Genomic DNA, 27,190 nt, shown 5'->3' with positions numbered 1-27,190 from the left:
TCGAATTTTATTCACGGTTCTGGGATGTGATCGGCGACGAATTGACCGCCATGTATAACGAACTGTTATCGCATGCTGCCTTCCCCCCGCAGTTCACGGAAGGAATGGTTGTCCTGGTTCCTAAAACATCCAATCCGACTATGTTAAATGACTTTCGGCCAATTACGTTGCTTAACTCTGATTTCAAGATCTTGACTAGGATTATAAACACCAGGCTTAAAGTACTTCTTGGCAAAGTACTTGGCCCTTATCAGACGGGTGCAGTCAGTGGTCGGTCGATGTTGAATGCCTTGTGTGAATATCGCGACCTGACTTATTTAACTTGGATTACCAACACTGATTTGGCGTTATTGTTTCTCGACTTCGATAAGGCGTTTGACAGAATTAATCACGGTTTTTTATTGCGCACAATGAGTCAAATGGGATTCAACCAGCGTTTTCGACAGCTTATTCAGAAATGTATCTGCGGAACGTCTTCACGCGTGAAGGTTAACGGCCAGTTAACCGCCCCCGTGCCCATACGACAAGCAGTGCGACAAGGGTGCCCCCTTTCTATGACGTTATTCTCGATCGCTATAGAGCCACTTCTTAAAAAGTTTTACGTAACTTTACACGGGTTGCAAACGTTAAACACCAAAACGGTCTGCCACGCCTATGCCGACGATATCAGTGTGCTTATTACTAACACCGAAGAGCTGGGGTCAGTTCGTCGGATTGTCCATCAGTACTCTGTCGCTTGTGGCGCTAGACTTAATGAGCGAAAGTCCAAAATCATGCCGTTAGGTCGCAACCCCAATTCCATCGATATTTCTTGGTTGGACAGGACCGAAGACCTGCGGCATCTAGGCCTGGTTATATCACCGAACCCCCACGCCATGCTCCACGTGAATTGGGAACGCAAGCTTACCATCTTACGTGCGGTGATCAAAGAACATAACATGCGGTCTTTAGACCGGATGCAGAGGGCACAGTTTATTAATAGTTACGTTTTCAGTAAGCTCTATCACACTGCCGCTGTTTTACCAATCCCGACAGCCATTGCGAAAAAAATTTTAGCACTTGCTTGCTGGTATGTCTGGAGAGGGAACATCTTTAAAGTTTCCTTTAAAGCTACCTCGTTACTTCGTTCCCGAGGTGGCTTAGGCGTCAAAGACGTTGAATCCCAATGTGTGGCGACTTTTTTAACTCGTACTTCCCGCATACTACACGGCAACCCAAATAGTCTCACTGCACGGCTTTTCAACACCTTACGTCCAAAGGATTTGTCTGCGCCAACGTCTGTGGGACACATTCATCCTGAGCTTGGCTATATCCGGCGGTATTATGTGGAGCTCAGCTATGTTCAGGACAACCCGCATCCGTTCAACACGGCGGCGACCTATCTTGCTCTTACTAAACGGCAGCTGGATAACCCAATTGAGAAGAAATATTTAGGCAAAAACTGGAGAAATGTCTGGAAGAACATTAGTTTTCCGCTCCTTCGCTCCAGAGTTCGAGCTGTTTGGTATGACGCTGTCAATGAGGTGATTCCCACTGGAGAGAAATTGCACAAAATCAAGCTGCGGCCCACCCCGTTTTGTGAGAAGTGTAACCTAGTGGAAACGCTGCCGCATCTCTTCCACTGCAGGGATCAAACACAAATATGGCAGTGGACACGAAAGAAACTCGCTGTCATTAATAGGACGTCGGATACTTCCATTCAACTTCAAGACGCGCTCCAACCAGACTGGCAGCTTTATCCCCAATCTAAGAATAATAGTTATGTCTGGCTCATGGGCCAGTTCGTCTATTACATGCTTGTACATACAACGCCAACGCTACACGATTATCAGATGTACCTCATCGAAGAGTATTATGCGATTCAGAAATTGCGACAGTATAAAGACCAGTTTCAAAATTTTCTCACTATTGCTTTAAGTGATGGAAGACTTTAAGTTTACAGATCCATTGGACGGAGTTTTCTTTTCTTTTTTTTTCACTACTTTGTTATATTGTTTGTTTCCATGGATTTGGTCTGCTCCGCACCATCAGATGCGGGTGACTTGCATCATGGGTCTCACGACGGTACAGAGTGCACTGCACTCGGCCTCGAACATTTAATTGTATTTGGGAGTTCCTTTTCATTTTCCAATGACAGCACTTTACTTTTGGTTCCGCAGGGCTCAACCCAGAAGAGGCACCTCATTTGTTTATTTTCATTTCGCATTATCTTTCATCAAAGCTGCACGACGATTTGGTACGAACCAGGAGTTTCCAGCAGCTTCTATTCCTCCTATCAAGAGGCTTTACAATACGGGAAAAGGTTGTTTAGCATGTCCCTGCTCTTGGTGTCACCACGTTACCAGCGCTCATCTTCCAACGCATGGCATGCTCAGGGTTTTGAGAAGCAACAATACACAATCACCCATCGGGAAACCGAATGCACAATACTCATCAACGACATGGCCACTGGGACAATTATTCTACGTGAAGACCAACTTTGAGTATCTGCTGTGCTGGATTCATGGTGTGCTGCGTAATCCACAGACCAGACATGGATTTCCTTTTATCATTCTGTTTATATCTATGAAAATAATGGAACACACATGACGCCACATCGCAAATTAAACAAAATATAATAATGAATACATAACAATAAAATCAAATCACAAAACCATGCAATTGGGTGCAGGGTATGGCGGTGACATCGTGGCCAGGCCTCCGGATTGCGACCCCTGCCCACCTTGCCGCCGGCTGCCTAGCACTCACGTGCATATCCAAAAAATAAAAAAAAAAAAGGGAAAAAAAATAAATAAAAAAAAAAGAAAAAAAAATATTAAAAAAAAAAGAAAAAAAAATGGTGTAAAAAAAAAAAAAAATAAAAAAAAATAAAAAAAAAAAATGGTGTGAAAAGAAAATAAAAAAACAAAAAAAAAAAAAAAAAAAAAAAAATGGATAAGGCGTCGGACTTCGGATCCGAAGATTGCAGGTTCGAATCCTGTCACGGTCGACTTTTTCCAGTTCTGCAAAAGATGCATGCTGTTTCACTGTGTTGTTTGAGTACTACAAAACTAGTTGAAAGTTGCTGCTGTCCGCTTCCTGGCTGCAAACCGGCGTCTACCTGAAGCACAAGCAAGACAGGGGGTTCTGTAGCGAAATTTTCGGCAAAGTGCCGATCAGGAGAGTTTTTGTTGGAACTACTGCGTCTGATTCAGGACCCAAGAGCTACGCCACAGGCATCTGTTACAATTGTTCATTGAATAGGATTGTAGCTCATTTGTGGCAGCAGGAAATAAGCTGTAGTGAAAAGGACCTTCCATAGATGGTCGCAGGTCCCATAAGTACTGTATGGCTCGTATCACGTTGTGTGGGGCCCGGCTAGCTCAGTCGGTCGAGCATGAGACTCTTAATCTCAGGGTCGTGGGTTCGAGCCCCACGCTGGGCGGGCGCAAAATTTTGTGTCTACGCGGATGCAACCTGCGCCCCTCTCGTGAGCCTTGCGTAATGAACGTAACGGGTTAAGACGATGCCTAGCTTCGTATTAATATCAGAGGAATGGTTTTCGAAACTGAAAGTAACTCTGAAATGAAATAAATGTGTTGTTTTGGAATTTTAGGTGTACATCGATATCGTGTGAGATGTGTAGGAAAGCAGCAGCTGTGCTAACTAAATACAAATAATGGTCGCTAATGCGGTGCGTTTCCAGCTGAAGGGCTCCGATTCACTAGTCCATAAGAATAAAGTACCAGAAAAGTGCGCTAGGCGGCGCCTCCTTAGCTCAGTGGCAGAGCGCTGGTCTAGTAAACCAGAGGTCGTGAGTTCGATCCTCACAGGAGGCAAATGAATTTTGTAACAGCCCCTTCTACCTTTGCCCTTTCGAAAAAAGCGGTCAAGAATAAAAAGAATTATGAATGGGTGCGGTATTTAAGAAATGCTCTCGCAAATGAATAGTGCGAATGCTGCTATTAAAGTAGGCACCAGAAACTGCTGCTTTTGGCAGTCTCTGGAGAATGCCGACGTGAAATACTTAGTTCTTGTGATGTATTTTCTACCCCTGGTAGAGACCCTCGCGGTTGTCGTCGTCGTCGGCGGCGGCGCCGCCGCCGCTTTGGTAATAGCGGCAAGTCGCCATTGTATGACATAGGGTGACGTACCCTCTGCAACCGACTGAGATGGCAGTAAGCGATTGAAGTTGATTTGCAACCTCTTGCTTGATCAGCGTCATAAGGGCTTGAATGTAACTTGCGATGGGACACAGCAAGAAGTAGCTTCGCATTTTTAGTACTGAAATTGGAGAATTGCGTCAAAGATGGGAAATTCATTCCGGCAAGCGTACAAATGGCGAAAATGAGGTGTGTGTGGGGAAGCACATTGCGCCAGTGACCGTGTGGCCTAATGGATAAGGCGTCGGACTTCGGATCCGAAGATTGCAGGTTCGAATCCTGTCACGGTCGACTTTTTCCAGTTCTGCAAAAGATGCATGCTGTTTCACTGTGTTGTTTGAGTACTACAAAACTAGTTGAAAGTTGCTGCTGTCCGCTTCCTGGCTGCAAACCGGCGTCTACCTGAAGCACAAGCAAGACAGGGGGTTCTGTAGCGAAATTTTCGGCAAAGTGCCGATCAGGAGAGTTTTTGTTGGAACTACTGCGTCTGATTCAGGACCCAAGAGCTACGCCACAGGCATCTGTTACAATTGTTCATTGAATAGGATTGTAGCTCATTTGTGGCAGCAGGAAATAAGCTGTAGTGAAAAGGACCTTCCATAGATGGTCGCAGGTCCCATAAGTACTGTATGGCTCGTATCACGTTGTGTGGGGCCCGGCTAGCTCAGTCGGTCGAGCATGAGACTCTTAATCTCAGGGTCGTGGGTTCGAGCCCCACGCTGGGCGGGCGCAAAATTTTGTGTCTACGCGGATGCAACCTGCGCCCCTCTCGTGAGCCTTGCGTAATGAACGTAACGGGTTAAGACGATGCCTAGCTTCGTATTAATATCAGAGGAATGGTTTTCGAAACTGAAAGTAACTCTGAAATGAAATAAATGTGTTGTTTTGGAATTTTAGGTGTACATCGATATCGTGTGAGATGTGTAGGAAAGCAGCAGCTGTGCTAACTAAATACAAATAATGGTCGCTAATGCGGTGCGTTTCCAGCTGAAGGGCTCCGATTCACTAGTCCATAAGAATAAAGTACCAGAAAAGTGCGCTAGGCGGCGCCTCCTTAGCTCAGTGGCAGAGCGCTGGTCTAGTAAACCAGAGGTTGTGAGTTCGATCCTCACAGGAGGCAAATGAATTTTGTAACAGCCCCTTCTACCTTTGCCCTTTCGAAAAAAGTGGTCAAGAATAAAAAGAATTATGAATGGGTGCGGTATTTAAGAAATGCTCTCGCAAATGAATAGTGCGAATGCTGCTATTAAAGTAGGCACCAGAAACTGCTGCTTTTGGCAGTCTCTGGAGAATGCCGACGTGAAATACTTAGTCCTTGTGATGTATTTTCTACCCCTGGTAGAGACCCTCGCGGTTGTCGTCGTCGTCGGCGCCGCCGCCGCTTTGGTAATAGCGGCAAGTCGCCATTGTATGACATAGGGTGACGTACCCTCTGCAACCGACTGAGATGGCAGTAAGCGATTGAAGCTGATTTGCAACCTCTTGCTTGATCAGCGTCATAAGGGCTTGAATGTAACTTGCGATGGGACACAGCAAGAAGTAGCTTCGCATTTTTAGTACTGAAATTGGAGAATTGCGTCAAAGATGGGAAATTCATTCCGGCAAGCGTACAAATGGCGAAAATGAGGTGTGTGTGGGGAAGCACATTGCGCCAGTGACCGTGTGGCCTAATGGATAAGGCGTCGGACTTCGGATCCGAAGATTGCAGGTTCGAATCCTGTCACGGTCGACTTTTTCCAGTTCTGCAAAAGATGCATGCTGTTTCACTGTGTTGTTTGAGTACTACAAAACTAGTTGAAAGTTGCTGCTGTCCGCTTCCTGGCTGCAAACCGGCGTCTACCTGAAGCACAAGCAAGACAGGGGGTTCTGTAGCGAAATTTTCGGCAAAGTGCCGATCAGGAGAGTTTTTGTTGGAACTACTGCGTCTGATTCAGGACCCAAGAGCTACGCCACAGGCATCTGTTACAATTGTTCATTGAATAGGATTGTAGCTCATTTGTGGCAGCAGGAAATAAGCTGTAGTGAAAAGGACCTTCCATAGATGGTCGCAGGTCCGATAAGTACTGTATGGCTCGTAACACGTTGTGTGGGGCCCGGCTAGCTCAGTCGGTCGAGCATGAGACTCTTAATCTCAGGGTCGTGGGTTCGAGCCCCACGCTGGGCGGGCGCAAAATTTGGTGTCTACGCGGATGCAACCTGCGCCTCTCTCGTGAGCCTTGCGTAATGAACGTAACGGGTTAAGACGATGCCTAGCTTCGTATTAATATCAGAGGAATGGTTTTTGAAACTGAAAGTAACTCTGAAGTGAAATAAATGTGTTGTTTTGGAATTTTAGGTGTACATCGATATCGTGTGAGATGTGTAGGAAAGCAGCAGCTGTGCTAACTAAATACAAATAATGGTCGCTAATGCGGTGCGTTTCCAGCTGAAGGGCTCCGATTCACTAGTCCATAAGAATAAAGTACCAGAAAAGTGCGCTAGGCGGCGCCTCCTTAGCTCAGTGGCAGAGCGCTGGTCTAGTAAACCAGAGGTCGTGAGTTCGATCCTCACAGGAGGCAAATGAATTTTGTAACAGCCCCTTCTACCTTTGCCCTTTCGAAAAAAGCGGTCAAGAATAAAAAGAATTATGAATGGGTGCGGTATTTAAGAAATGCTCTCGCAAATGAATAGTGCGAATGCTGCTATTAAAGTAGGCACCAGAAACTGCTGCTTTTGGCAGTCTCTGGAGAATGCCGACGTGAAATACTTAGTTCTTGTGATGTATTTTCTACCCCTGGTAGAGACCCTCGCGGTTGTCGTCGTCGTCGGCGGCGGCGCCGCCGCCGCTTTGGTAATAGCGGCAAGTCGCCATTGTATGACATAGGGTGACGTACCCTCTGCAACCGACTGAGATGGCAGTAAGCGATTGAAGCTGATTTGCAACCTCTTGCTTGATCAGCGTCATAAGGGCTTGAATGTAACTTGCGATGGGACACAGCAAGAAGTAGCTTCGCATTTTTAGTACTGAAATTGGAGAATTGCGTCAAAGATGGGAAATTCATTCCGGCAAGCGTACAAATGGCGAAAATGAGGTGTGTGTGGGGAAGCACATTGCGCCAGTGACCGTGTGGCCTAATGGATAAGGCGTCGGACTTCGGATCCGAAGATTGCAGGTTCGAATCCTGTCACGGTCGACTTTTTCCAGTTCTGCAAAAGATGCATGCTGTTTCACTGTGTTGTTTGAGTACTACAAAACTAGTTGAAAGTTGCTGCTGTCCGCTTCCTGGCTGCAAACCGGCGTCTACCTGAAGCACAAGCAAGACAGGGGGTTCTGTAGCGAAATTTTCGGCAAAGTGCCGATCAGGAGAGTTTTTGTTGGAACTACTGCGTCTGATTCAGGACCCAAGAGCTACGCCACAGGCATCTGTTACAATTGTTCATTGAATAGGATTGTAGCTCATTTGTGGCAGCAGGAAATAAGCTGTAGTGAAAAGGACCTTCCATAGATGGTCGCAGGTCCGATAAGTACTGTATGGCTCGTAACACGTTGTGTGGGGCCCGGCTAGCTCAGTCGGTCGAGCATGAGACTCTTAATCTCAGGGTCGTGGGTTCGAGCCCCACGCTGGGCGGGCGCAAAATTTGGTGTCTACGCGGATGCAACCTGCGCCTCTCTCGTGAGCCTTGCGTAATGAACGTAACGGGTTAAGACGATGCCTAGCTTCGTATTAATATCAGAGGAATGGTTTTTGAAACTGAAAGTAACTCTGAAGTGAAATAAATGTGTTGTTTTGGAATTTTAGGTGTACATCGATATCGTGTGAGATGTGTAGGAAAGCAGCAGCTGTGCTAACTAAATACAAATAATGGTCGCTAATGCGGTGCGTTTCCAGCTGAAGGGCTCCGATTCACTAGTCCATAAGAATAAAGTACCAGAAAAGTGCGCTAGGCGGCGCCTCCTTAGCTCAGTGGCAGAGCGCTGGTCTAGTAAACCAGAGGTTGTGAGTTCGATCCTCACAGGAGGCAAATGAATTTTGTAACAGCCCCTTCTACCTTTGCCCTTTCGAAAAAAGCGGTCAACAATAAAAAGAATTATGAATGGGTGCGGTATTTAAGAAATGCTCTCGCAAATGAATAGTGCGAATGCTGCTATTAAAGTAGGCACCAGAAACTGCTGCTTTTGGCAGTCTCTGGAGAATGCCGACGTGAAATACTTAGTCCTTGTGATGTATTTTCTACCCCTGGTAGAGACCCTCGCGGTTGTCGTCGTCGTCGGCGCCGCCGCCGCTTTGGTAATAGCGGCAAGTCGCCATTGTATGACATAGGGTGACGTACCCTCTGCAACCGACTGAGATGGCAGTAAGCGATTGAAGCTGATTTGCAACCTCTTGCTTGATCAGCGTCATAAGGGCTTGAATGTAACTTGCGATGGGACACAGCAAGAAGTAGCTTCGCATTTTTAGTACTGAAATTGGAGAATTGCGTCAAAGATGGGAAATTCATTCCGGCAAGCGTACAAATGGCGAAAATGAGGTGTGTGTGGGGAAGCACATTGCGCCAGTGACCGTGTGGCCTAATGGATAAGGCGTCGGACTTCGGATCCGAAGATTGCAGGTTCGAATCCTGTCACGGTCGACTTTTTCCAGTTCTGCAAAAGATGCATGCTGTTTCACTGTGTTGTTTGAGTACTACAAAACTAGTTGAAAGTTGCTGCTGTCCGCTTCCTGGCTGCAAACCGGCGTCTACCTGAAGCACAAGCAAGACAGGGGGTTCTGTAGCGAAATTTTCGGCAAAGTGCCGATCAGGAGAGTTTTTGTTGGAACTACTGCGTCTGATTCAGGACCCAAGAGCTACGCCACAGGCATCTGTTACAATTGTTCATTGAATAGGATTGTAGCTCATTTGTGGCAGCAGGAAATAAGCTGTAGTGAAAAGGACCTTCCATAGATGGTCGCAGGTCCGATAAGTACTGTATGGCTCGTAACACGTTGTGTGGGGCCCGGCTAGCTCAGTCGGTCGAGCATGAGACTCTTAATCTCAGGGTCGTGGGTTCGAGCCCCACGCTGGGCGGGCGCAAAATTTGGTGTCTACGCGGATGCAACCTGCGCCTCTCTCGTGAGCCTTGCGTAATGAACGTAACGGGTTAAGACGATGCCTAGCTTCGTATTAATATCAGAGGAATGGTTTTTGAAACTGAAAGTAACTCTGAAGTGAAATAAATGTGTTGTTTTGGAATTTTAGGTGTACATCGATATCGTGTGAGATGTGTAGGAAAGCAGCAGCTGTGCTAACTAAATACAAATAATGGTCGCTAATGCGGTGCGTTTCCAGCTGAAGGGCTCCGATTCACTAGTCCATAAGAATAAAGTACCAGAAAAGTGCGCTAGGCGGCGCCTCCTTAGCTCAGTGGCAGAGCGCTGGTCTAGTAAACCAGAGGTCGTGAGTTCGATCCTCACAGGAGGCAAATGAATTTTGTAACAGCCCCTTCTACCTTTGCCCTTTCGAAAAAAGCGGTCAAGAATAAAAAGAATTATGAATGGGTGCGGTATTTAAGAAATGCTCTCGCAAATGAATAGTGCGAATGCTGCTATTAAAGTAGGCACCAGAAACTGCTGCTTTTGGCAGTCTCTGGAGAATGCCGACGTGAAATACTTAGTTCTTGTGATGTATTTTCTACCCCTGGTAGAGACCCTCGCGGTTGTCGTCGTCGTCGGCGGCGGCGCCGCCGCCGCTTTGGTAATAGCGGCAAGTCGCCATTGTATGACATAGGGTGACGTACCCTCTGCAACCGACTGAGATGGCAGTAAGCGATTGAAGTTGATTTGCAACCTCTTGCTTGATCAGCGTCATAAGGGCTTGAATGTAACTTGCGATGGGACACAGCAAGAAGTAGCTTCGCATTTTTAGTACTGAAATTGGAGAATTGCGTCAAAGATGGGAAATTCATTCCGGCAAGCGTACAAATGGCGAAAATGAGGTGTGTGTGGGGAAGCACATTGCGCCAGTGACCGTGTGGCCTAATGGATAAGGCGTCGGACTTCGGATCCGAAGATTGCAGGTTCGAATCCTGTCACGGTCGACTTTTTCCAGTTCTGCAAAAGATGCATGCTGTTTCACTGTGTTGTTTGAGTACTACAAAACTAGTTGAAAGTTGCTGCTGTCCGCTTCCTGGCTGCAAACCGGCGTCTACCTGAAGCACAAGCAAGACAGGGGGTTCTGTAGCGAAATTTTCGGCAAAGTGCCGATCAGGAGAGTTTTTGTTGGAACTACTGCGTCTGATTCAGGACCCAAGAGCTACGCCACAGGCATCTGTTACAATTGTTCATTGAATAGGATTGTAGCTCATTTGTGGCAGCAGGAAATAAGCTGTAGTGAAAAGGACCTTCCATAGATGGTCGCAGGTCCGATAAGTACTGTATGGCTCGTAACACGTTGTGTGGGGCCCGGCTAGCTCAGTCGGTCGAGCATGAGACTCTTAATCTCAGGGTCGTGGGTTCGAGCCCCACGCTGGGCGGGCGCAAAATTTGGTGTCTACGCGGATGCAACCTGCGCCTCTCTCGTGAGCCTTGCGTAATGAACGTAACGGGTTAAGACGATGCCTAGCTTCGTATTAATATCAGAGGAATGGTTTTTGAAACTGAAAGTAACTCTGAAGTGAAATAAATGTGTTGTTTTGGAATTTTAGGTGTACATCGATATCGTGTGAGATGTGTAGGAAAGCAGCAGCTGTGCTAACTAAATACAAATAATGGTCGCTAATGCGGTGCGTTTCCAGCTGAAGGGCTCCGATTCACTAGTCCATAAGAATAAAGTACCAGAAAAGTGCGCTAGGCGGCGCCTCCTTAGCTCAGTGGCAGAGCGCTGGTCTAGTAAACCAGAGGTCGTGAGTTCGATCCTCACAGGAGGCAAATGAATTTTGTAACAGCCCCTTCTACCTTTGCCCTTTCGAAAAAAGCGGTCAAGAATAAAAAGAATTATGAATGGGTGCGGTATTTAAGAAATGCTCTCGCAAATGAATAGTGCGAATGCTGCTATTAAAGTAGGCACCAGAAACTGCTGCTAAACATTCGCGCGCCGGAGATCGTCGCCTTTTGTGCTTCGTGTGTGTGACGTCATATAGTGTTTTTGGTGTCCGCCATCCCACTCCTACGTTCACTTGTGCCGTCGGACTCACCAGTGTTTTGTGCGCCGTGCCGACGTGTTTTCCGTGTTGTTATCGTCACATGTGAACGACTCCGTGTTTTTTTTTTATGTCTCTGTGACCTCTCTCTTTTGCCCGTCACTTTGTTCATTGTTATTCACCATGTTTTATACTCTTGTAAAACGCTATGGCTGAAGAGCGGCGTAGTGTGCCGCTGCCAGCCTACCTGAATTGTACAGGTTTTAAAATAACAATAAAGTAAAAAAAAAAAAAAAAAAACTGCTGCTTTTGGCAGTCTCTGGAGAATGCCGACGTGAAATACTTAGTTCTTGTGATGTATTTTCTACCCCTGGTAGAGACCCTCGCGGTTGTCGTCGTCGTCGGCGGCGGCGCCGCCGCCGCTTTGGTAATAGCGGCAAGTCGCCATTGTATGACATAGGGTGACGTACCCTCTGCAACCGACTGAGATGGCAGTAAGCGATTGAAGTTGATTTGCAACCTCTTGCTTGATCAGCGTCATAAGGGCTTGAATGTAACTTGCGATGGGACATAGCAAGAAGTAGCTTCGCATTTTTAGTACTGAAATTGGAGAATTGCGTCAAAGATGGGAAATTCATTCCGGCAAGCGTACAAATGGCGAAAATGAGGTGTGTGTGGGGAAGCACATTGCGCCAGTGACCGTGTGGCCTAATGGATAAGGCGTCGGACTTCGGATCCGAAGATTGCAGGTTCGAATCCTGTCACAGTCGACTTTTTCCAGTTCTGCAAAAGATGCATGCTGTTTCACTGTGTTGTTTGAGTACTACAAAACTAGTTGAAAGTTGCTGCTGTCCGCTTCCTGGCTGCAAACCGGCGTCTACCTGAAGCACAAGCAAGACAGGGGGTTCTGTAGCGAAATTTTCGGCAAAGTGCCGATCAGGAGAGTTTTTGTTGGAACTACTGCGTCTGATTCAGGACCCAAGAGCTACGCCACAGGCATCTGTTACAATTGTTCATTGAATAGGATTGTAGCTCATTTGTGGCAGCAGGAAATAAGCTGTAGTGAAAAGGACCTTCCATAGATGGTCGCAGGTCCGATAAGTACTGTATGGCTCGTAACACGTTGTGTGGGGCCCGGCTAGCTCAGTCGGTCGAGCATGAGACTCTTAATCTCAGGGTCGTGGGTTCGAGCCCCACGCTGGGCGGGCGCAAAATTTTGTGTCTACGCGGATGCAACCTGCGCCCCTCTCGTGAGCCTTGCGTAATGAACGTAACGGGTTAAGACGATGCCTAGCTTCGTATTAATATCAGAGGAATGGTTTTCGAAACTGAAAGTAACTCTGAAATGAAATAAATGTGTTGTTTTGGAATTTTAGGTGTACATCGATATCGTGTGAGATGTGTAGGAAAGCAGCAGCTGTGCTAACTAAATACAAATAATGGTCGCTAATGCGGTGCGTTTCCAGCTGAAGGGCTCCGATTCACTAGTCCATAAGAATAAAGTACCAGAAAAGTGCGCTAGGCGGCGCCTCCTTAGCTCAGTGGCAGAGCGCTGGTCTAGTAAACCAGAGGTCGTGAGTTCGATCCTCACAGGAGGCAAATGAATTTTGTAACAGCCCCTTCTACCTTTGCCCTTTCGAAAAAAGCGGTAAGAATAAAAAGAATTATGAATGGGTGCGGTATTTAAGAAATGCTCTCGCAAATGAATAGTGCGAATGCTGCTATTAAAGTAGGCACCAGAAACTGCTGCTTTTGGCAGTCTCTGGAGAATGCCGACGTGAAATACTTAGTTCTTGTGAAGTATTTTCTACCCCTGGTAGAGACCCTCGCGGTTGTCGTCGGCGCCGCCGCCGCTTTGGTAATAGCGGCAAGTCGCCATTGTATGACATAGGGTGACGTACCCTCTGCAACCGACTGAGATGGCAGTAAGCGATTGAAGCTGATTTGCAACCTCTTGCTTGATCAGCGTCATAAGGGCTTGAATGTAACTTGCGATGGGACACAGCAAGAAGTAGCTTCGCATTTTTAATACTGAAATTGGAGAATTGCGTCAAAGATGGGAAATTCATTCCGGCAAGCGTACAAATGGCGAAAATGAGGTGTGTGTGGGGAAGCACATTGCGCCAGTGACCGTGTGGCCTAATGGATAAGGCGTCGGACTTCGGATCCGAAGATTGCAGGTTCGAATCCTGTCACGGTCGACTTTTTCCAGTTCTGCAAAAGATGCATGCTGTTTCACTGTGTTGTTTGAGTACTACAAAACTAGTTGAAAGTTGCTGCTGTCCGCTTCCTGGCTGCAAACCGGCGTCTACCTGAAGCACAAGCAAGACAGGGGGTTCTGTAGCGAAATTTTCGGCAAAGTGCCGATCAGGAGAGTTTTTGTTGGAACTACTGCGTCTGATTCAGGACCCAAGAGCTACGCCACAGGCATCTGTTACAATTGTTCATTGAATAGGATTGTAGCTCATTTGTGGCAGCAGGAAATAAGCTGTAGTGAAAAGGACCTTCCATAGATGGTCGCAGGTCCCATAAGTACTGTATGGCTCGTATCACGTTGTGTGGGGCCCGGCTAGCTCAGTCGGTCGAGCATGAGACTCTTAATCTCAGGGTCGTGGGTTCGAGCCCCACGCTGGGCGGGCGCAAAATTTTGTGTCTACGCGGATGCAACCTGCGCCCCTCTCGTGAGCCTTGCGTAATGAACGTAACGGGTTAAGACGATGCCTAGCTTCGTATTAATATCAGAGGAATGTTTTTCGAAACTGAAAGTAACTCTGAAGTGAAATAAATGTGTTGTTTTGGAATTTTAGGTGTACATCGATATCGTGTGAGATGTGTAGGAAAGCAGCAGCTGTGCTAACTAAATACAAATAATGGTCGCTAATGCGGTGCGTTTCCAGCTGAAGGGCTCCGATTCACTAGTCCATAAGAATAAAGTACCAGAAAAGTGCGCTAGGCGGCGCCTCCTTAGCTCAGTGGCAGAGCGCTGGTCTAGTAAACCAGAGGTTGTGAGTTCGATCCTCACAGGAGGCAAATGAATTTTGTAACAGCCCCTTCTACCTTTGCCCTTTCGAAAAAAGCGGTCAAGAATAAAAAGAATTATGAATGGGTGCGGTATTTAAGAAATGCTCTCGCAAATGAATAGTGCGAATGCTGCTATTAAAGTAGGCACCAGAAACTGCTGCTTTTGGCATCATCCGCATTCGAGGGTTGGATTCCCTCTCTTCTTCATCGAAGAGTTTCACTGCCTGGGCTACTCTCAGGGTGCGCCTTCGACGTGGAAGATCCTTGCCGTGTCGTCTGTTTGCCGCCGCCGCCGCCGCCGCCGCCGCTTGGTCGCCACCGCCGCCGCCTGCCGGGGCTCGTCGCCCCCGCCTGGTCGCCGCCTGCCGGTCCTTGCCGCCGCCGCCGCCGCCGCCGCCGCCGCCGCCGCCTGCCGGGGCTCGTCGCCCGTCGCCCGTCGCCCCCGCCTGGTCGCCGCCTGCCGGGGCTCGCCGCCCCCGCCTGGTCGCCGCCTGCCGGTGTTCGCCGCTGCCGCCGCCGCCGCCGGTGCCCGCCGCCTGCCGGTGCTCGCCGCCGCCGCCGCCGCCGCCGCCGCCGCCGCCGCCGCCGGTGCCCGCCGCCATCCGGTGCCGCCTGGTCGCCACCATCGCCGCCGTCCTGACCCTGGTCTACGGCCGTCTTCGTCTTCATCCGTCTTCGTCTTTGTCTGTCCCCGGTTTCTGTCCTCTCCTCTTCGTTCTGTTCGTTCTTGTTTCTCTCTCCCGTCATGTCCGCCCCCACCACCACTGTCACTCCTACCACCACCGCCATTGTCTATACCTCCCCTTCCGCCGCCTCCACCACTATAACTTGGTGTGCCCAGTCCCACCTCCCTCCTTCCATTCCACCTCTCCTCACTGTCCCTTCACCCTCTATCTTTGTCGCCCCCTCTCCCGCTTCTTCCTCCCGCTCCTCTCGTTCTGATCCCTTCCCCCCACTCCCCCAGCCTGTCACTGCAGCTCCAGCTCGGGTGGTGGCCCGTCGGGCCACTGCCCACGCCCAGCTCTCCCCGTCACCTTCGCCATCACCGCCGCCTCTGCCGCCGTCATCGTCATCGTCGCCTTCACCGTCACCGTCACCATCTCCGGCGCCGACTCCGGCCCCGGGACCTGCCCCTCCCCGCCACATTCCCGTTGTTCCCATCCCCCACACCTCCTCCACCGCCGTCAAGCGCCCCGGTGGCACCCCTGCTTCCTCTGCTTCCAAAAAGGCTGCACCTCGTCCTCCTTCCCCCACCCTTGATGCCATGGAAGTCTCCCCGCCTGTCCCTGCCCCCTCATCCTCCTCCTCTCTCCCTTCCTCCTACCGCTACCTCCTCTCCCGTCCTGATCCCTCTCTCCTTGAAGCCCGGAACCTCACCCTCTTCCTTCGCCAGCATTGTCCTGGTGCCCCCATCTCCCTCCTCACTCCTCGCCGAGATTCTGTTCTCATCTCCTCCCCCAGCCCAACCCTCCATACTGACATCCTCTCCCGTCTCCCCATCACCCGTTTTGGTCCCAACGCCTCCCTTACCCCTGCTCCTTCTCCATCTCCTACCCGCCAACCCCAACCCCCGCGTCGCCCGCCGACCCTCACCGCCGTGATCACGCGGCTCAGTCCGTCGATCACGGAGGAGGAGGTGTTGGCGGAGCTCCAGGCCCATCCCACACTGGAGGTGCGGGCGGTCCGCCGCATTTTCAACTCGGCCGGCCCCACCCGCCTTATGCGGGTTTTCTCTGAGGACGCCCCCTCCATTGACCGTCTCCTGAAGGAGGGTGCCCTCCTCTTCCACCAGCGGTACAAGGTCGACCCTTCCCGTTCCCCTCCTCAATCCCTGCGCTGCCAGAGGTGTCTGCGCTATAATGCGCACCCCACAGCTGAGTGCCGCGAGGCCCCCACCTGCCCGCATTGTCGGCAGGCGCACTTCCTCCGGCAGTGCCCTAACCTCCAATCCCCTCCCTCCTGTAATACCTGCAATCTCCCTCATCCCACCTACTCCCAAAAGTGTAAAGCCCGACCCCCTCCAACCACTCCTGAACTCACCGTACCTGTCCGTCCTCTGGACGCCCCCACCCCTCCTGGCAATTCCCTTCGTCCCCCACCCACCGCTGAGGACATCATCAGGTTCCTCACCATCGTCCTCCAGAATGTTCATCCCTTTCAGCGCCCTCACACCCTCCAGCAGATCTCCCTTGCTGCCCGTTCCATCTTCCAACTCAAGATGTACGCCACCTACTCCAACAACCAGGCCCATTTCACCTTCTCCCGTCTTGACACCCTCGTTTAAATCCCAGTCATGGCGTGACAGCAACGTATCCTTTTCAACAACATACGCTCCCTTCCCGCCAACAAAAACCTGTTCCTGCACACCCTTGCCACCCACCGCGTGGATGCCTTCCTCCTCAATGAAACCTTCCTGCAACCCCACCACACAGTCCACACTTCGCCCTACCTCCTCCACCGCTCCGATAATCCCCTCCCGATTGCGCGTGGCGGAGTTGCCATTGGTCACCACCGCCAGATCCCCGTTCGGCTCCAACCTCTCCTTCCCGACCCCACCGAACACCTGATCCTTAGTCTCTTCTTCCCCGGCCTTACCGTTACCTGCGCCACCATCTATGTCCGCCCCAACGCTCCTATTCCCTTCGACTTCCTCTCCCACGTCGATCGTACCTTTTCCTCCTACGTGATCGCCGCCGACCTCAACATCCATAGTCGTTCCGCTGCCCAGTTACGGCGATGGCGTCGGTTCCTCTCCACCCTTCAAGGTGACCTCGTCCCCATCCCCCGGCATACCCGTCCTGAATCCAACTCCACTCCTGATGTTATCCTCTCCTCCCCCAACCTCCTTGGCCGCATCACGGTGGATGTCCTGGAGCCTATTGGTAGCGACCATCTCCCTGTCCTCCTCACCGTTTCAGACGGTCGTCGCCCTCGCCCCGACCCTCGTACTGACCCTCCCCCTAAGTATGTCCACGACTATTCCCGAGCCGACTGGAATGCCTACCGGGATACCCTTTCCACCAAGGTCAATAGCCACCCTCTCACCTACCACCACCCTGACGATGTCACCCATGCCGCCTCCTTTCTCCAGCGGACCTTGTCTGAGGCCGTGGAGGCCCACGTTCCTACTGTCGCCATCCACCCCCACCGTCCTACCTTACCCCCACAGGCCGTTCTCCTCCTCCGTGAATCCCGTCGTCTCTACCGTGCCTTCCTCCGCACGCGTGACCCGGACACACTACGACGCCACCGGCAACTCCAGCGACACGTTCGTAATTTGCTCGCGGCTAAGAAACGCCGGGACTGGCGACAGACATGCACCCGTTTAAATGCAACCCTACCAATCAACTCGTCCAAGTTCTGGTCGGCCTTCCGTCGCCTTACCGGAACTAAACCCTCCCCCTATTATCCTCTTCTCCATGATGATCACCCTTTCCCTGACTCCCTTAGTAAGGCCAATCACTTTGCCTCCTACCTCTCCGATGTATTTTCCGTCCCCGATGATCCCCAGTTCGATTACTCCCTCTTCCCAGATATCCGCGATCGAACTGACACCTCTTCCCCTCCCCTCGCTCCTGGCTTCCAGTACTTGGACAACATTACACACACGGAACTCAATGCCCCTATCACTACACAGGATCTCATTGCTACACTCAGCACAAAACGCAACACCGCTCCTGGTCACGATCGTGCCACCTACCGTCACCTTCGTGAAGCTCCTGTCTCTTTCCTCTCCACCCTAGCCAGGCTCTACAATGTAGTCCTGTCCACCGGTTACTACCCCGACCTGTGGAAAACCTCCCGTATCCTCATGTTCCTTAAACCTGGCAAACCGCCGTCCGCCGTCTCCTCCTACCGTCCCATCAGCCTTACCTCGGTCTTCAGCAAGGTCCTAGAATCTATACTCACCCGCCGCATCCACCAGCATCTCCGCCAGCACCGCCTCCTTCCCGTCACCCAGTGTGGCTTTCGGCCATCCTTCTCTTCCGACGATCTTCTCCTTCACCTCACTCATCTCCTTTCCGAACAGCTTAATTCCCGTCGCTCCGCCATCTTCCTCTCACTTGACCTCGAACGCGCTTATGACCGCGTCTGGCATTCCGGTCTCCTCTTCAAGCTCCAAACCTTTGCCCTTCCCATTAACTACGTCCGTCTGATCGGTTCCTTTCTCTCCCGCCGTCCTTCCTATGTCACCATCCATAACACTGATTCCTACACCTTTTTCCCCTCCGCCGGTGTGCCCCAAGGCTCCGTCCTCTCCCCCCTTCTGTACCTTTTGTACACGGCGGACATGCCGCCGCCGTCGCCCCCCGTCCACCTTCTCCAGTTTGCCGATGACACCGCCTTCCTCGCCCTTGCCCCCACCCTGCAACGCTCCCAACGCCTTCTCCAATCCCATCTTGACCGGTTCACCGCTTGGTGCAACCAGTGGTTGCTCAAGGTCAATCCCTCCAAAACCCAGGCGATCATTGTAGGCAAAACCACCCCTTCCTTCCGCCTCCTTGATTTCTATCTCACCGTCTATGGCCGTCCTATCGCCCTCACTCCCACCCTTAAGTACCTTGGCGTCACCCTCGACCGTCGCCTCTCCTGGACTCCCCATCTCCAGACAATCCAAGCCAAGGCACGTTCCCGACTCCGTCTCCTCAAGCTCCTTTCCGGCCGCACGTGGGGTCTGGACCCCTCCACAATCCTCCACACCTATAAATCCATCATCCGCCCTATCATTTGTTACGCCCATCCAGCCTGGATCTCCGCCCCCCCTACCTTCTATAAATCCCTCCAAATCCTTGAACGCCATGCTCTCCGCCTTGCCTATCGCATCCGTCTCCCCTCCCCCACACGGATCCTGTATGATCTCATCCCCTTCCCCCACCTCCTCCTTTTCCTTGAAAGGATACGTATCCTGTACACCTCACGTAAACTTGATCCTCCTCACCCGCTCGTTTCCTCGCTCCTCTCCCACCCCCGCCCGCTGCCGCGCCTGTATTCGCACGTCCCACCCGGTCTCCATCTCTCCACCCTCCATACCCTCTCCCAAGGTGGCTTCCGCCAGCTCCCTCTCCCTGATGATGTCCTCGTCCCCTCCATCTACCCCTCCTATCAACTTTGACCCTGCCCCACCCCCCACTTCCCGTGTCCTTTCCTTTCGGCACCCTCCCTCCCTTCTCTTCCCTTCTTTTTCCATCTCCCTGTCCCCTCCCTTCCCCCTCTTCCCCCGGGCTTCCTCTCCCCCTTCCTCCCTCCCCCCTATCACCCCTGCCCGTGGCATCTCTGCTCTCCCCTCTCGCTCTCCCACTCCCCTTCCTCCTCCTCCTCTCTTGGCAGGTCCCCGGACTCGCACACGTATAGTGAACATTCGCGCGCCGGAGATCGTCGCCTTTTGTGCTTCGTGTGTGTGACGTCATATAGTGTTTTTGGTGTCCGCCATCCCACTCCTACGTTCACTTGTGCCGTCGGACTCACCAGTGCTTTGTGCGCCGTGCCGACGTGTTTTCCGTGTTGTTATCGTCACATGTGAACGACTCCGTGTTTTTTATGTCTCTGTGACCTCTCTCTTTTGCCCCTCACTTTGTTCTTTGTCATTCACCATGTTTTATACTCTTGTAAAACGCTATGGCTGAAGAGCGGCGTAGTGTGCCGCTGCCAGCCTACCTGCATTGTACAGGTTTTAAAATAACAATAAAGTAAAAAAAAAAAAAAAAAAAAAAAAAACTGCTGCTTTTGGCAGTCTCTGGAGAATGCCGACGTGAAATACTTAGTCCTTGTGATGTATTTTCTACCCCTGGTAGAGACCCTCGCGGTTGTCGTCGTCGTCGGCGCCGCCGCCGCTTTGGTAATAGCGGCAAGTCGCCATTGTATGACATAGGGTGACGTACCCTCTGCAACCGACTGAGATGGCAGTAAGCGATTGAAGCTGATTTGCAACCTCTTGCTTGATCAGCGTCATAAGGGCTTGAATGTAACTTGCGATGGGACACAGCAAGAAGTAGCTTCGCATTTTTAGTACTGAAATTGGAGAATTGCGTCAAAGATGGGAAATTCATTCCGGCAAGCGTACAAATGGCGAAAATGAGGTGTGTGTGGGGAAGCACATTGCGCCAGTGACCGTGTGGCCTAATGGATAAGGCGTCGGACTTCGGATCCGAAGATTGCAGGTTCGAATCCTGTCACGGTCGACTTTTTCCAGTTCTGCAAAAGATGCATGCTGTTTCACTGTGTTGTTTGAGTACTACAAAACTAGTTGAAAGTTGCTGCTGTCCGCTTCCTGGCTGCAAACCGGCGTCTACCTGAAGCACAAGCAAGACAGGGGGTTCTGTAGCGAAATTTTCGGCAAAGTGCCGATCAGGAGAGTTTTTGTTGGAACTACTGCGTCTGATTCAGGACCCAAGAGCTACGCCACAGGCATCTGTTACAATTGTTCATTGAATAGGATTGTAGCTCATTTGTGGCAGCAGGAAATAAGCTGTAGTGAAAAGGACCTTCCATAGATGGTCGCAGGTCCGATAAGTACTGTATGGCTCGTAACACGTTGTGTGGGGCCCGGCTAGCTCAGTCGGTCGAGCATGAGACTCTTAATCTCAGGGTCGTGGGTTCGAGCCCCACGCTGGGCGGGCGCAAAATTTTGTGTCTACGCGGATGCAACCTGCGCCCCTCTCGTGAGCCTTGCGTAATGAACGTAACGGGTTAAGACGATGCCTAGCTTCGTATTAATATCAGAGGAATGGTTTTCGAAACTGAAAGTAACTCTGAAATGAAATAAATGTGTTGTTTTGGAATTTTAGGTGTACATCGATATCGTGTGAGATGTGTAGGAAAGCAGCAGCTGTGCTAACTAAATACAAATAATGGTCGCTAATGCGGTGCGTTTCCAGCTGAAGGGCTCCGATTCACTAGTCCATAAGAATAAAGTACCAGAAAAGTGCGCTAGGCGGCGCCTCCTTAGCTCAGTGGCAGAGCGCTGGTCTAGTAAACCAGAGGTTGTGAGTTCGATCCTCACAGGAGGCAAATGAATTTTGTAACAGCCCCTTCTACCTTTGCCCTTTCGAAAAAAGCGGTCAAGAATAAAAAGAATTATGAATGGGTGCGGTATTTAAGAAATGCTCTCGCAAATGAATAGTGCGAATGCTGCTATTAAAGTAGGCACCAGAAACTGCTGCTTTTGGCAGTCTCTGGAGAATGCCGACGTGAAATACTTAGTTCTTGTGATGTATTTTCTACCCCTGGTAGAGACCCTCGCGGTTGTCGTCGTCGTCGTTGGCGCCGCCGCCGCTTTGGTAATAGCGGCAAGTCGCCATTGTATGACATAGGGTGACGTACCCTCTGCAACCGACTGAGATGGCAGTAAGCGATTGAAGCTGATTTGCAACCTCTTGCTTGATCAGCGTCATAAGGGCTTGAATGTAACTTGCGATGGGACACAGCAAGAAGTAGCTTCGCATTTTTAGTACTGAAATTGGAGAATTGCGTCAAAGATGGGAAATTCATTCCGGCAAGCGTACAAATGGCGAAAATGAGGTGTGTGTGGGGAAGCACATTGCGCCAGTGACCGTGTGGCCTAATGGATAAGGCGTCGGACTTCGGATCCGAAGATTGCAGGTTCGAATCCTGTCACGGTCGACTTTTTCCAGTTCTGCAAAAGATGCATGCTGTTTCACTGTGTTGTTTGAGTACTACAAAACTAGTTGAAAGTTGCTGCTGTCCGCTTCCTGGCTGCAAACCGGCGTCTACCTGAAGCACAAGCAAGACAGGGGGTTCTGTAGCGAAATTTTCGGCAAAGTGCCGATCAGGAGAGTTTTTGTTGGAACTACTGCGTCTGATTCAGGACCCAAGAGCTACGCCACAGGCATCTGTTACAATTGTTCATTTAATAGGATTGTAGCTCATTTGTGGCAGCAGGAAATAAGCTGTAGTGAAAAGGACCTTCCATAGATGGTCGCAGGTCCGATAAGTACTGTATGGCTCGTAACACGTTGTGTGGGGCCCGGCTAGCTCAGTCGGTCGAGCATGAGACTCTTAATCTCAGGGTCGTGGGTTCGAGCCCCACGCTGGGCGGGCGCAAAATTTGGTGTCTACGCGGATGCAACCTGCGCCTCTCTCGTGAGCCTTGCGTAATGAACGTAACGGGTTAAGACGATGCCTAGCTTCGTATTAATATCAGAGGAATGGTTTTTGAAACTGAAAGTAACTCTGAAGTGAAATAAATGTGTTGTTTTGGAATTTTAGGTGTACATCGATATCGTGTGAGATGTGTAGGAAAGCAGCAGCTGTGCTAACTAAATACAAATAATGGTCGCTAATGCGGTGCGTTTCCAGCTGAAGGGCTCCGATTCACTAGTCCATAAGAATAAAGTACCAGAAAAGTGCGCTAGGCGGCGCCTCCTTAGCTCAGTGGCAGAGCGCTGGTCTAGTAAACCAGAGGTCGTGAGTTCGATCCTCACAGGAGGCAAATGAATTTTGTAACAGCCCCTTCTACCTTTGCCCTTTCGAAAAAAGCGGTCAAGAATAAAAAGAATTATGAATGGGTGCGGTATTTAAGAAATGCTCTCGCAAATGAATAGTGCGAATGCTGCTATTAAAGTAGGCACCAGAAACTGCTGCTTTTGGCAGTCTCTGGAGAATGCCGACGTGAAATACTTAGTTCTTGTGATGTATTTTCTACCCCTGGTAGAGACCCTCGCGGTTGTCGTCGTCGTCGGCGGCGGCGCCGCCGCCGCTTTGGTAATAGCGGCAAGTCGCCATTGTATGACATAGGGTGACGTACCCTCTGCAACCGACTGAGATGGCAGTAAGCGATTGAAGCTGATTTGCAACCTCTTGCTTGATCAGCGTCATAAGGGCTTGAATGTAACTTGCGATGGGACACAGCAAGAAGTAGCTTCGCATTTTTAGTACTGAAATTGGAGAATTGCGTCAAAGATGGGAAATTCATTCCGGCAAGCGTACAAATGGCGAAAATGAGGTGTGTGTGGGGAAGCACATTGCGCCAGTGACCGTGTGGCCTAATGGATAAGGCGTCGGACTTCGGATCCGAAGATTGCAGGTTCGAATCCTGTCACGGTCGACTTTTTCCAGTTCTGCAAAAGATGCATGCTGTTTCACTGTGTTGTTTGAGTACTACAAAACTAGTTGAAAGTTGCTGCTGTCCGCTTCCTGGCTGCAAACCGGCGTCTACCTGAAGCACAAGCAAGACAGGGGGTTCTGTAGCGAAATTTTCGGCAAAGTGCCGATCAGGAGAGTTTTTGTTGGAACTACTGCGTCTGATTCAGGACCCAAGAGCTACGCCACAGGCATCTGTTACAATTGTTCATTGAATAGGATTGTAGCTCATTTGTGGCAGCAGGAAATAAGCTGTAGTGAAAAGGACCTTCCATAGATGGTCGCAGGTCCCATAAGTACTGTATGGCTCGTAACACGTTGTGTGGGGCCCGGCTAGCTCAGTCGGTCGAGCATGAGACTCTTAATCTCAGGGTCGTGGGTTCGAGCCCCACGCTGGGCGGGCGCAAAATTTGGTGTCTACGCGGATGCAACCTGCGCCTCTCTCGTGAGCCTTGCGTAATGAACGTAACGGGTTAAGACGATGCCTAGCTTCGTATTAATATCAGAGGAATGGTTTTTGAAACTGAAAGTAACTCTAAAGTGAAATAAATGTGTTGTTTTGGAATTTTAGGTGTACATCGATATCGTGTGAGATGTGTAGGAAAGCAGCAGCTGTGCTAACTAAATACAAATAATGGTCGCTAATGCGGTGCGTTTCCAGCTGAAGGGCTCCGATTCACTAGTCCATAAGAATAAAGTACCAGAAAAGTGCGCTAGGCGGCGCCTCCTTAGCTCAGTGGCAGAGCGCTGGTCTAGTAAACCAGAGGTCGTGAGTTCGATCCTCACAGGAGGCAAATGAATTTTGTAACAGCCCCTTCTACCTTTGCCCTTTCGAAAAAAGCGGTCAAGAATAAAAAGAATTATGAATGGGTGCGGTATTTAAGAAATGCTCTCGCAAATGAATAGTGCGAATGCTGCTATTAAAGTAGGCACCAGAAACTGCTGCTTTTGGCAGTCTCTGGAGAATGCCAACGTGAAATACTTAGTTCTTGTGATGTATTTTCTACCCCTGGTAGAGACCCTCGCGGTTGTCGTCGTCGTCGGCGGCGGCGCCGCCGCCGCTTTGGTAATAGCGGCAAGTCGCCATTGTATGACATAGGGTGACGTACCCTCTGCAACCGACTGAGATGGCAGTAAGCGATTGAAGCTGATTTGCAACCTCTTGCTTGATCAGCGTCATAAGGGCTTGAATGTAACTTGCGATGGGACACAGCAAGAAGTAGCTTCGCATTTTTAGTACTGAAATTGGAGAATTGCGTCAAAGATGGGAAATTCATTCCGGCAAGCGTACAAATGGCGAAAATGAGGTGTGTGTGGGGAAGCACATTGCGCCAGTGACCGTGTGGCCTAATGGATAAGGCGTCGGACTTCGGATCCGAAGATTGCAGGTTCGAATCCTGTCACGGTCGACTTTTTCCAGTTCTGCAAAAGATGCATGCTGTTTCACTGTGTTGTTTGAGTACTACAAAACTAGTTGAAAGTTGCTGCTGTCCGCTTCCTGGCTGCAAACCGGCGTCTACCTGAAGCACAAGCAAGACAGGGGGTTCTGTAGCGAAATTTTCGGCAAAGTGCCGATCAGGAGAGTTTTTGTTGGAACTACTGCGTCTGATTCAGGACCCAAGAGCTACGCCACAGGCATCTGTTACAATTGTTCATTGAATAGGATTGTAGCTCATTTGTGGCAGCAGGAAATAAGCTGTAGTGAAAAGGACCTTCCATAGATGGTCGCAGGTCCGATAAGTACTGTATGGCTCGTAACACGTTGTGTGGGGCCCGGCTAGCTCAGTCGGTCGAGCATGAGACTCTTAATCTCAGGGTCGTGGGTTCGAGCCCCACGCTGGGCGGGCGCAAAATTTGGTGTCTACGCGGATGCAACCTGCGCCCCTCTCGTGAGCCTTGCGTAATGAACGTAACGGGTTAAGACGATGCCTAGCTTCGTATTAATATCAGAGGAATGGTTTTTGAAACTGAAAGTAACTCTGAAGTGAAATAAATGTGTTGTTTTGGAATTTTAGGTGTACATCGATATCGTGTGAGATGTGTAGGAAAGCAGCAGCTGTGCTAACTAAATACAAATAATGGTCGCTAATGCGGTGCGTTTCCAGCTGAAGGGCTCCGATTCACTAGTCCATAAGAATAAAGTACCAGAAAAGTGCGCTAGGCGGCGCCTCCTTAGCTCAGTGGCAGAGCGCTGGTCTAGTAAACCAGAGGTCGTGAGTTCGATCCTCACAGGAGGCAAATGAATTTTGTAACAGCCCCTTCTACCTTTGCCCTTTCGAAAAAAGCGGTCAAGAATAAAAAGAATTATGAATGGGTGCGGTATTTAAGAAATGCTCTCGCAAATGAATAGTGCGAATGCTGCTATTAAAGTAGGCACCAGAAACTGCTGCTTTTGGCAGTCTCTGGAGAATGCCGACGTGAAATACTTAGTTCTTGTGATGTATTTTCTACCCCTGGTAGAGACCCTCGCGGTTGTCGTCGTCGTCGGCGGCGGCGCCGCCGCCGCTTTGGTAATAGCGGCAAGTCGCCATTGTATGACATAGGGTGACGTACCCTCTGCAACCGACTGAGATGGCAGTAAGCGATTGAAGCTGATTTGCAACCTCTTGCTTGATCAGCGTCATAAGGGCTTGAATGTAACTTGCGATGGGACACAGCAAGAAGTAGCTTCGCATTTTTAGTACTGAAATTGGAGAATTGCGTCAAAGATGGGAAATTCATTCCGGCAAGCGTACAAATGGCGAAAATGAGGTGTGTGTGGGGAAGCACATTGCGCCAGTGACCGTGTGGCCTAATGGATAAGGCGTCGGACTTCGGATCCGAAGATTGCAGGTTCGAATCCTGTCACGGTCGACTTTTTCCAGTTCTGCAAAAGATGCATGCTGTTTCACTGTGTTGTTTGAGTACTACAAAACTAGTTGAAAGTTGCTGCTGTCCGCTTCCTGGCTGCAAACCGGCGTCTACCTGAAGCACAAGCAAGACAGGGGGTTCTGTAGCGAAATTTTCGGCAAAGTGCCGATCAGGAGAGTTTTTGTTGGAACTACTGCGTCTGATTCAGGACCCAAGAGCTACGCCACAGGCATCTGTTACAATTGTTCATTGAATAGGATTGTAGCTCATTTGTGGCAGCAGGAAATAAGCTGTAGTGAAAAGGACCTTCCATAGATGGTCGCAGGTCCGATAAGTACTGTATGGCTCGTAACACGTTGTGTGGGGCCCGGCTAGCTCAGTCGGTCGAGCATGAGACTCTTAATCTCAGGGTCGTGGGTTCGAGCCCCACGCTGTGCGGGCGCAAAATTTGGTGTCTACGCGGATGCAACCTGCGCCCCTCTCGTGAGCCTTGCGTAATGAACGTAACGGGTTAAGACGATGCCTAGCTTCGTATTAATATCAGAGGAATGGTTTTTGAAACTGAAAGTAACTCTGAAGTGAAATAAATGTGTTGTTTTGGAATTTTAGGTGTACATCGATATCGTGTGAGATGTGTAGGAAAGCAGCAGCTGTGCTAACTAAATACAAATAATGGTCGCTAATGCGGTGCGTTTCCAGCTGAAGGGCTCCGATTCACTAGTCCATAAGAATAAAGTACCAGAAAAGTGCGCTAGGCGGCGCCTCCTTAGCTCAGTGGCAGAGCGCTGGTCTAGTAAACCAGAGGTCGTGAGTTCGATCCTCACAGGAGGCAAATGAATTTTGTAACAGCCCCTTCTACCTTTGCCCTTTCGAAAAAAGCGGTCAAGAATAAAAAGAATTATGAATGGGTGCGGTATTTAAGAAATGCTCTCGCAAATGAATAGTGCGAATGCTGCTATTAAAGTAGGCACCAGAAACTGCT

General features: G+C 50.0%; 38 non-coding genes across 38 annotated transcripts; all 38 read left to right on the top strand.

Moving 5' to 3' along the window:
- Positions 1–3,351: 3,351 nt before the first annotated feature.
- Trnak-cuu (transfer RNA lysine (anticodon CUU)) lies at positions 3,352–3,424 on the top strand. Its single transcript has one exon. It is a non-coding gene; the product is annotated as a tRNA-Lys (tRNA).
- A 322-nt stretch (positions 3,425–3,746) lies between these two features.
- Trnat-agu (transfer RNA threonine (anticodon AGU)) lies at positions 3,747–3,818 on the top strand. Its single transcript has one exon. It is a non-coding gene; the product is annotated as a tRNA-Thr (tRNA).
- Positions 3,819–4,360: 542 nt separating this feature from the next.
- Positions 4,361–4,433, top strand: Trnar-ucg (transfer RNA arginine (anticodon UCG)). Its single transcript has one exon. It is a non-coding gene; the product is annotated as a tRNA-Arg (tRNA).
- A 362-nt stretch (positions 4,434–4,795) lies between these two features.
- On the top strand, positions 4,796–4,868 carry Trnak-cuu (transfer RNA lysine (anticodon CUU)). Its single transcript has one exon. It is a non-coding gene; the product is annotated as a tRNA-Lys (tRNA).
- A 322-nt stretch (positions 4,869–5,190) lies between these two features.
- Trnat-agu (transfer RNA threonine (anticodon AGU)) lies at positions 5,191–5,262 on the top strand. The gene has a single exon. It is a non-coding gene; the product is annotated as a tRNA-Thr (tRNA).
- Positions 5,263–5,798: 536 nt separating this feature from the next.
- Trnar-ucg (transfer RNA arginine (anticodon UCG)) lies at positions 5,799–5,871 on the top strand. The gene has a single exon. It is a non-coding gene; the product is annotated as a tRNA-Arg (tRNA).
- A 362-nt stretch (positions 5,872–6,233) lies between these two features.
- Trnak-cuu (transfer RNA lysine (anticodon CUU)) lies at positions 6,234–6,306 on the top strand. The gene has a single exon. It is a non-coding gene; the product is annotated as a tRNA-Lys (tRNA).
- Positions 6,307–6,628: 322 nt separating this feature from the next.
- Positions 6,629–6,700, top strand: Trnat-agu (transfer RNA threonine (anticodon AGU)). The gene has a single exon. It is a non-coding gene; the product is annotated as a tRNA-Thr (tRNA).
- A 542-nt stretch (positions 6,701–7,242) lies between these two features.
- On the top strand, positions 7,243–7,315 carry Trnar-ucg (transfer RNA arginine (anticodon UCG)). The gene has a single exon. It is a non-coding gene; the product is annotated as a tRNA-Arg (tRNA).
- A 362-nt stretch (positions 7,316–7,677) lies between these two features.
- Trnak-cuu (transfer RNA lysine (anticodon CUU)) lies at positions 7,678–7,750 on the top strand. The gene has a single exon. It is a non-coding gene; the product is annotated as a tRNA-Lys (tRNA).
- A 322-nt stretch (positions 7,751–8,072) lies between these two features.
- Trnat-agu (transfer RNA threonine (anticodon AGU)) lies at positions 8,073–8,144 on the top strand. The gene has a single exon. It is a non-coding gene; the product is annotated as a tRNA-Thr (tRNA).
- Positions 8,145–8,680: 536 nt separating this feature from the next.
- Positions 8,681–8,753, top strand: Trnar-ucg (transfer RNA arginine (anticodon UCG)). The gene has a single exon. It is a non-coding gene; the product is annotated as a tRNA-Arg (tRNA).
- Positions 8,754–9,115: 362 nt separating this feature from the next.
- Positions 9,116–9,188, top strand: Trnak-cuu (transfer RNA lysine (anticodon CUU)). The gene has a single exon. It is a non-coding gene; the product is annotated as a tRNA-Lys (tRNA).
- A 322-nt stretch (positions 9,189–9,510) lies between these two features.
- On the top strand, positions 9,511–9,582 carry Trnat-agu (transfer RNA threonine (anticodon AGU)). Its single transcript has one exon. It is a non-coding gene; the product is annotated as a tRNA-Thr (tRNA).
- A 542-nt stretch (positions 9,583–10,124) lies between these two features.
- Positions 10,125–10,197, top strand: Trnar-ucg (transfer RNA arginine (anticodon UCG)). The gene has a single exon. It is a non-coding gene; the product is annotated as a tRNA-Arg (tRNA).
- A 362-nt stretch (positions 10,198–10,559) lies between these two features.
- Trnak-cuu (transfer RNA lysine (anticodon CUU)) lies at positions 10,560–10,632 on the top strand. The gene has a single exon. It is a non-coding gene; the product is annotated as a tRNA-Lys (tRNA).
- A 322-nt stretch (positions 10,633–10,954) lies between these two features.
- Trnat-agu (transfer RNA threonine (anticodon AGU)) lies at positions 10,955–11,026 on the top strand. Its single transcript has one exon. It is a non-coding gene; the product is annotated as a tRNA-Thr (tRNA).
- Positions 11,027–11,935: 909 nt separating this feature from the next.
- On the top strand, positions 11,936–12,008 carry Trnar-ucg (transfer RNA arginine (anticodon UCG)). The gene has a single exon. It is a non-coding gene; the product is annotated as a tRNA-Arg (tRNA).
- A 362-nt stretch (positions 12,009–12,370) lies between these two features.
- Positions 12,371–12,443, top strand: Trnak-cuu (transfer RNA lysine (anticodon CUU)). The gene has a single exon. It is a non-coding gene; the product is annotated as a tRNA-Lys (tRNA).
- Positions 12,444–12,765: 322 nt separating this feature from the next.
- On the top strand, positions 12,766–12,837 carry Trnat-agu (transfer RNA threonine (anticodon AGU)). The gene has a single exon. It is a non-coding gene; the product is annotated as a tRNA-Thr (tRNA).
- Positions 12,838–13,366: 529 nt separating this feature from the next.
- On the top strand, positions 13,367–13,439 carry Trnar-ucg (transfer RNA arginine (anticodon UCG)). The gene has a single exon. It is a non-coding gene; the product is annotated as a tRNA-Arg (tRNA).
- Positions 13,440–13,801: 362 nt separating this feature from the next.
- On the top strand, positions 13,802–13,874 carry Trnak-cuu (transfer RNA lysine (anticodon CUU)). Its single transcript has one exon. It is a non-coding gene; the product is annotated as a tRNA-Lys (tRNA).
- A 322-nt stretch (positions 13,875–14,196) lies between these two features.
- Positions 14,197–14,268, top strand: Trnat-agu (transfer RNA threonine (anticodon AGU)). The gene has a single exon. It is a non-coding gene; the product is annotated as a tRNA-Thr (tRNA).
- A 6,097-nt stretch (positions 14,269–20,365) lies between these two features.
- On the top strand, positions 20,366–20,438 carry Trnar-ucg (transfer RNA arginine (anticodon UCG)). The gene has a single exon. It is a non-coding gene; the product is annotated as a tRNA-Arg (tRNA).
- A 362-nt stretch (positions 20,439–20,800) lies between these two features.
- Trnak-cuu (transfer RNA lysine (anticodon CUU)) lies at positions 20,801–20,873 on the top strand. The gene has a single exon. It is a non-coding gene; the product is annotated as a tRNA-Lys (tRNA).
- Positions 20,874–21,195: 322 nt separating this feature from the next.
- Trnat-agu (transfer RNA threonine (anticodon AGU)) lies at positions 21,196–21,267 on the top strand. Its single transcript has one exon. It is a non-coding gene; the product is annotated as a tRNA-Thr (tRNA).
- A 539-nt stretch (positions 21,268–21,806) lies between these two features.
- Positions 21,807–21,879, top strand: Trnar-ucg (transfer RNA arginine (anticodon UCG)). The gene has a single exon. It is a non-coding gene; the product is annotated as a tRNA-Arg (tRNA).
- A 362-nt stretch (positions 21,880–22,241) lies between these two features.
- Positions 22,242–22,314, top strand: Trnak-cuu (transfer RNA lysine (anticodon CUU)). Its single transcript has one exon. It is a non-coding gene; the product is annotated as a tRNA-Lys (tRNA).
- A 322-nt stretch (positions 22,315–22,636) lies between these two features.
- Positions 22,637–22,708, top strand: Trnat-agu (transfer RNA threonine (anticodon AGU)). Its single transcript has one exon. It is a non-coding gene; the product is annotated as a tRNA-Thr (tRNA).
- Positions 22,709–23,250: 542 nt separating this feature from the next.
- Trnar-ucg (transfer RNA arginine (anticodon UCG)) lies at positions 23,251–23,323 on the top strand. The gene has a single exon. It is a non-coding gene; the product is annotated as a tRNA-Arg (tRNA).
- A 362-nt stretch (positions 23,324–23,685) lies between these two features.
- Positions 23,686–23,758, top strand: Trnak-cuu (transfer RNA lysine (anticodon CUU)). The gene has a single exon. It is a non-coding gene; the product is annotated as a tRNA-Lys (tRNA).
- Positions 23,759–24,080: 322 nt separating this feature from the next.
- Trnat-agu (transfer RNA threonine (anticodon AGU)) lies at positions 24,081–24,152 on the top strand. The gene has a single exon. It is a non-coding gene; the product is annotated as a tRNA-Thr (tRNA).
- Positions 24,153–24,694: 542 nt separating this feature from the next.
- Trnar-ucg (transfer RNA arginine (anticodon UCG)) lies at positions 24,695–24,767 on the top strand. The gene has a single exon. It is a non-coding gene; the product is annotated as a tRNA-Arg (tRNA).
- Positions 24,768–25,129: 362 nt separating this feature from the next.
- Positions 25,130–25,202, top strand: Trnak-cuu (transfer RNA lysine (anticodon CUU)). Its single transcript has one exon. It is a non-coding gene; the product is annotated as a tRNA-Lys (tRNA).
- A 322-nt stretch (positions 25,203–25,524) lies between these two features.
- Trnat-agu (transfer RNA threonine (anticodon AGU)) lies at positions 25,525–25,596 on the top strand. The gene has a single exon. It is a non-coding gene; the product is annotated as a tRNA-Thr (tRNA).
- A 542-nt stretch (positions 25,597–26,138) lies between these two features.
- Trnar-ucg (transfer RNA arginine (anticodon UCG)) lies at positions 26,139–26,211 on the top strand. The gene has a single exon. It is a non-coding gene; the product is annotated as a tRNA-Arg (tRNA).
- A 362-nt stretch (positions 26,212–26,573) lies between these two features.
- On the top strand, positions 26,574–26,646 carry Trnak-cuu (transfer RNA lysine (anticodon CUU)). Its single transcript has one exon. It is a non-coding gene; the product is annotated as a tRNA-Lys (tRNA).
- A 322-nt stretch (positions 26,647–26,968) lies between these two features.
- Trnat-agu (transfer RNA threonine (anticodon AGU)) lies at positions 26,969–27,040 on the top strand. The gene has a single exon. It is a non-coding gene; the product is annotated as a tRNA-Thr (tRNA).
- The last annotated feature ends 150 nt before the right edge of the window (positions 27,041–27,190 follow it).

Source organism: Schistocerca serialis, chromosome 7, assembly GCF_023864345.2.
Source record: "Schistocerca serialis cubense isolate TAMUIC-IGC-003099 chromosome 7, iqSchSeri2.2, whole genome shotgun sequence".
Lineage (NCBI taxonomy): Eukaryota > Metazoa > Arthropoda > Insecta > Orthoptera > Acrididae > Schistocerca > Schistocerca serialis.
The sequence above is the reverse complement of the archived record's forward strand: the minus strand, read 5'-3'. Positions and strand labels throughout refer to the sequence as shown.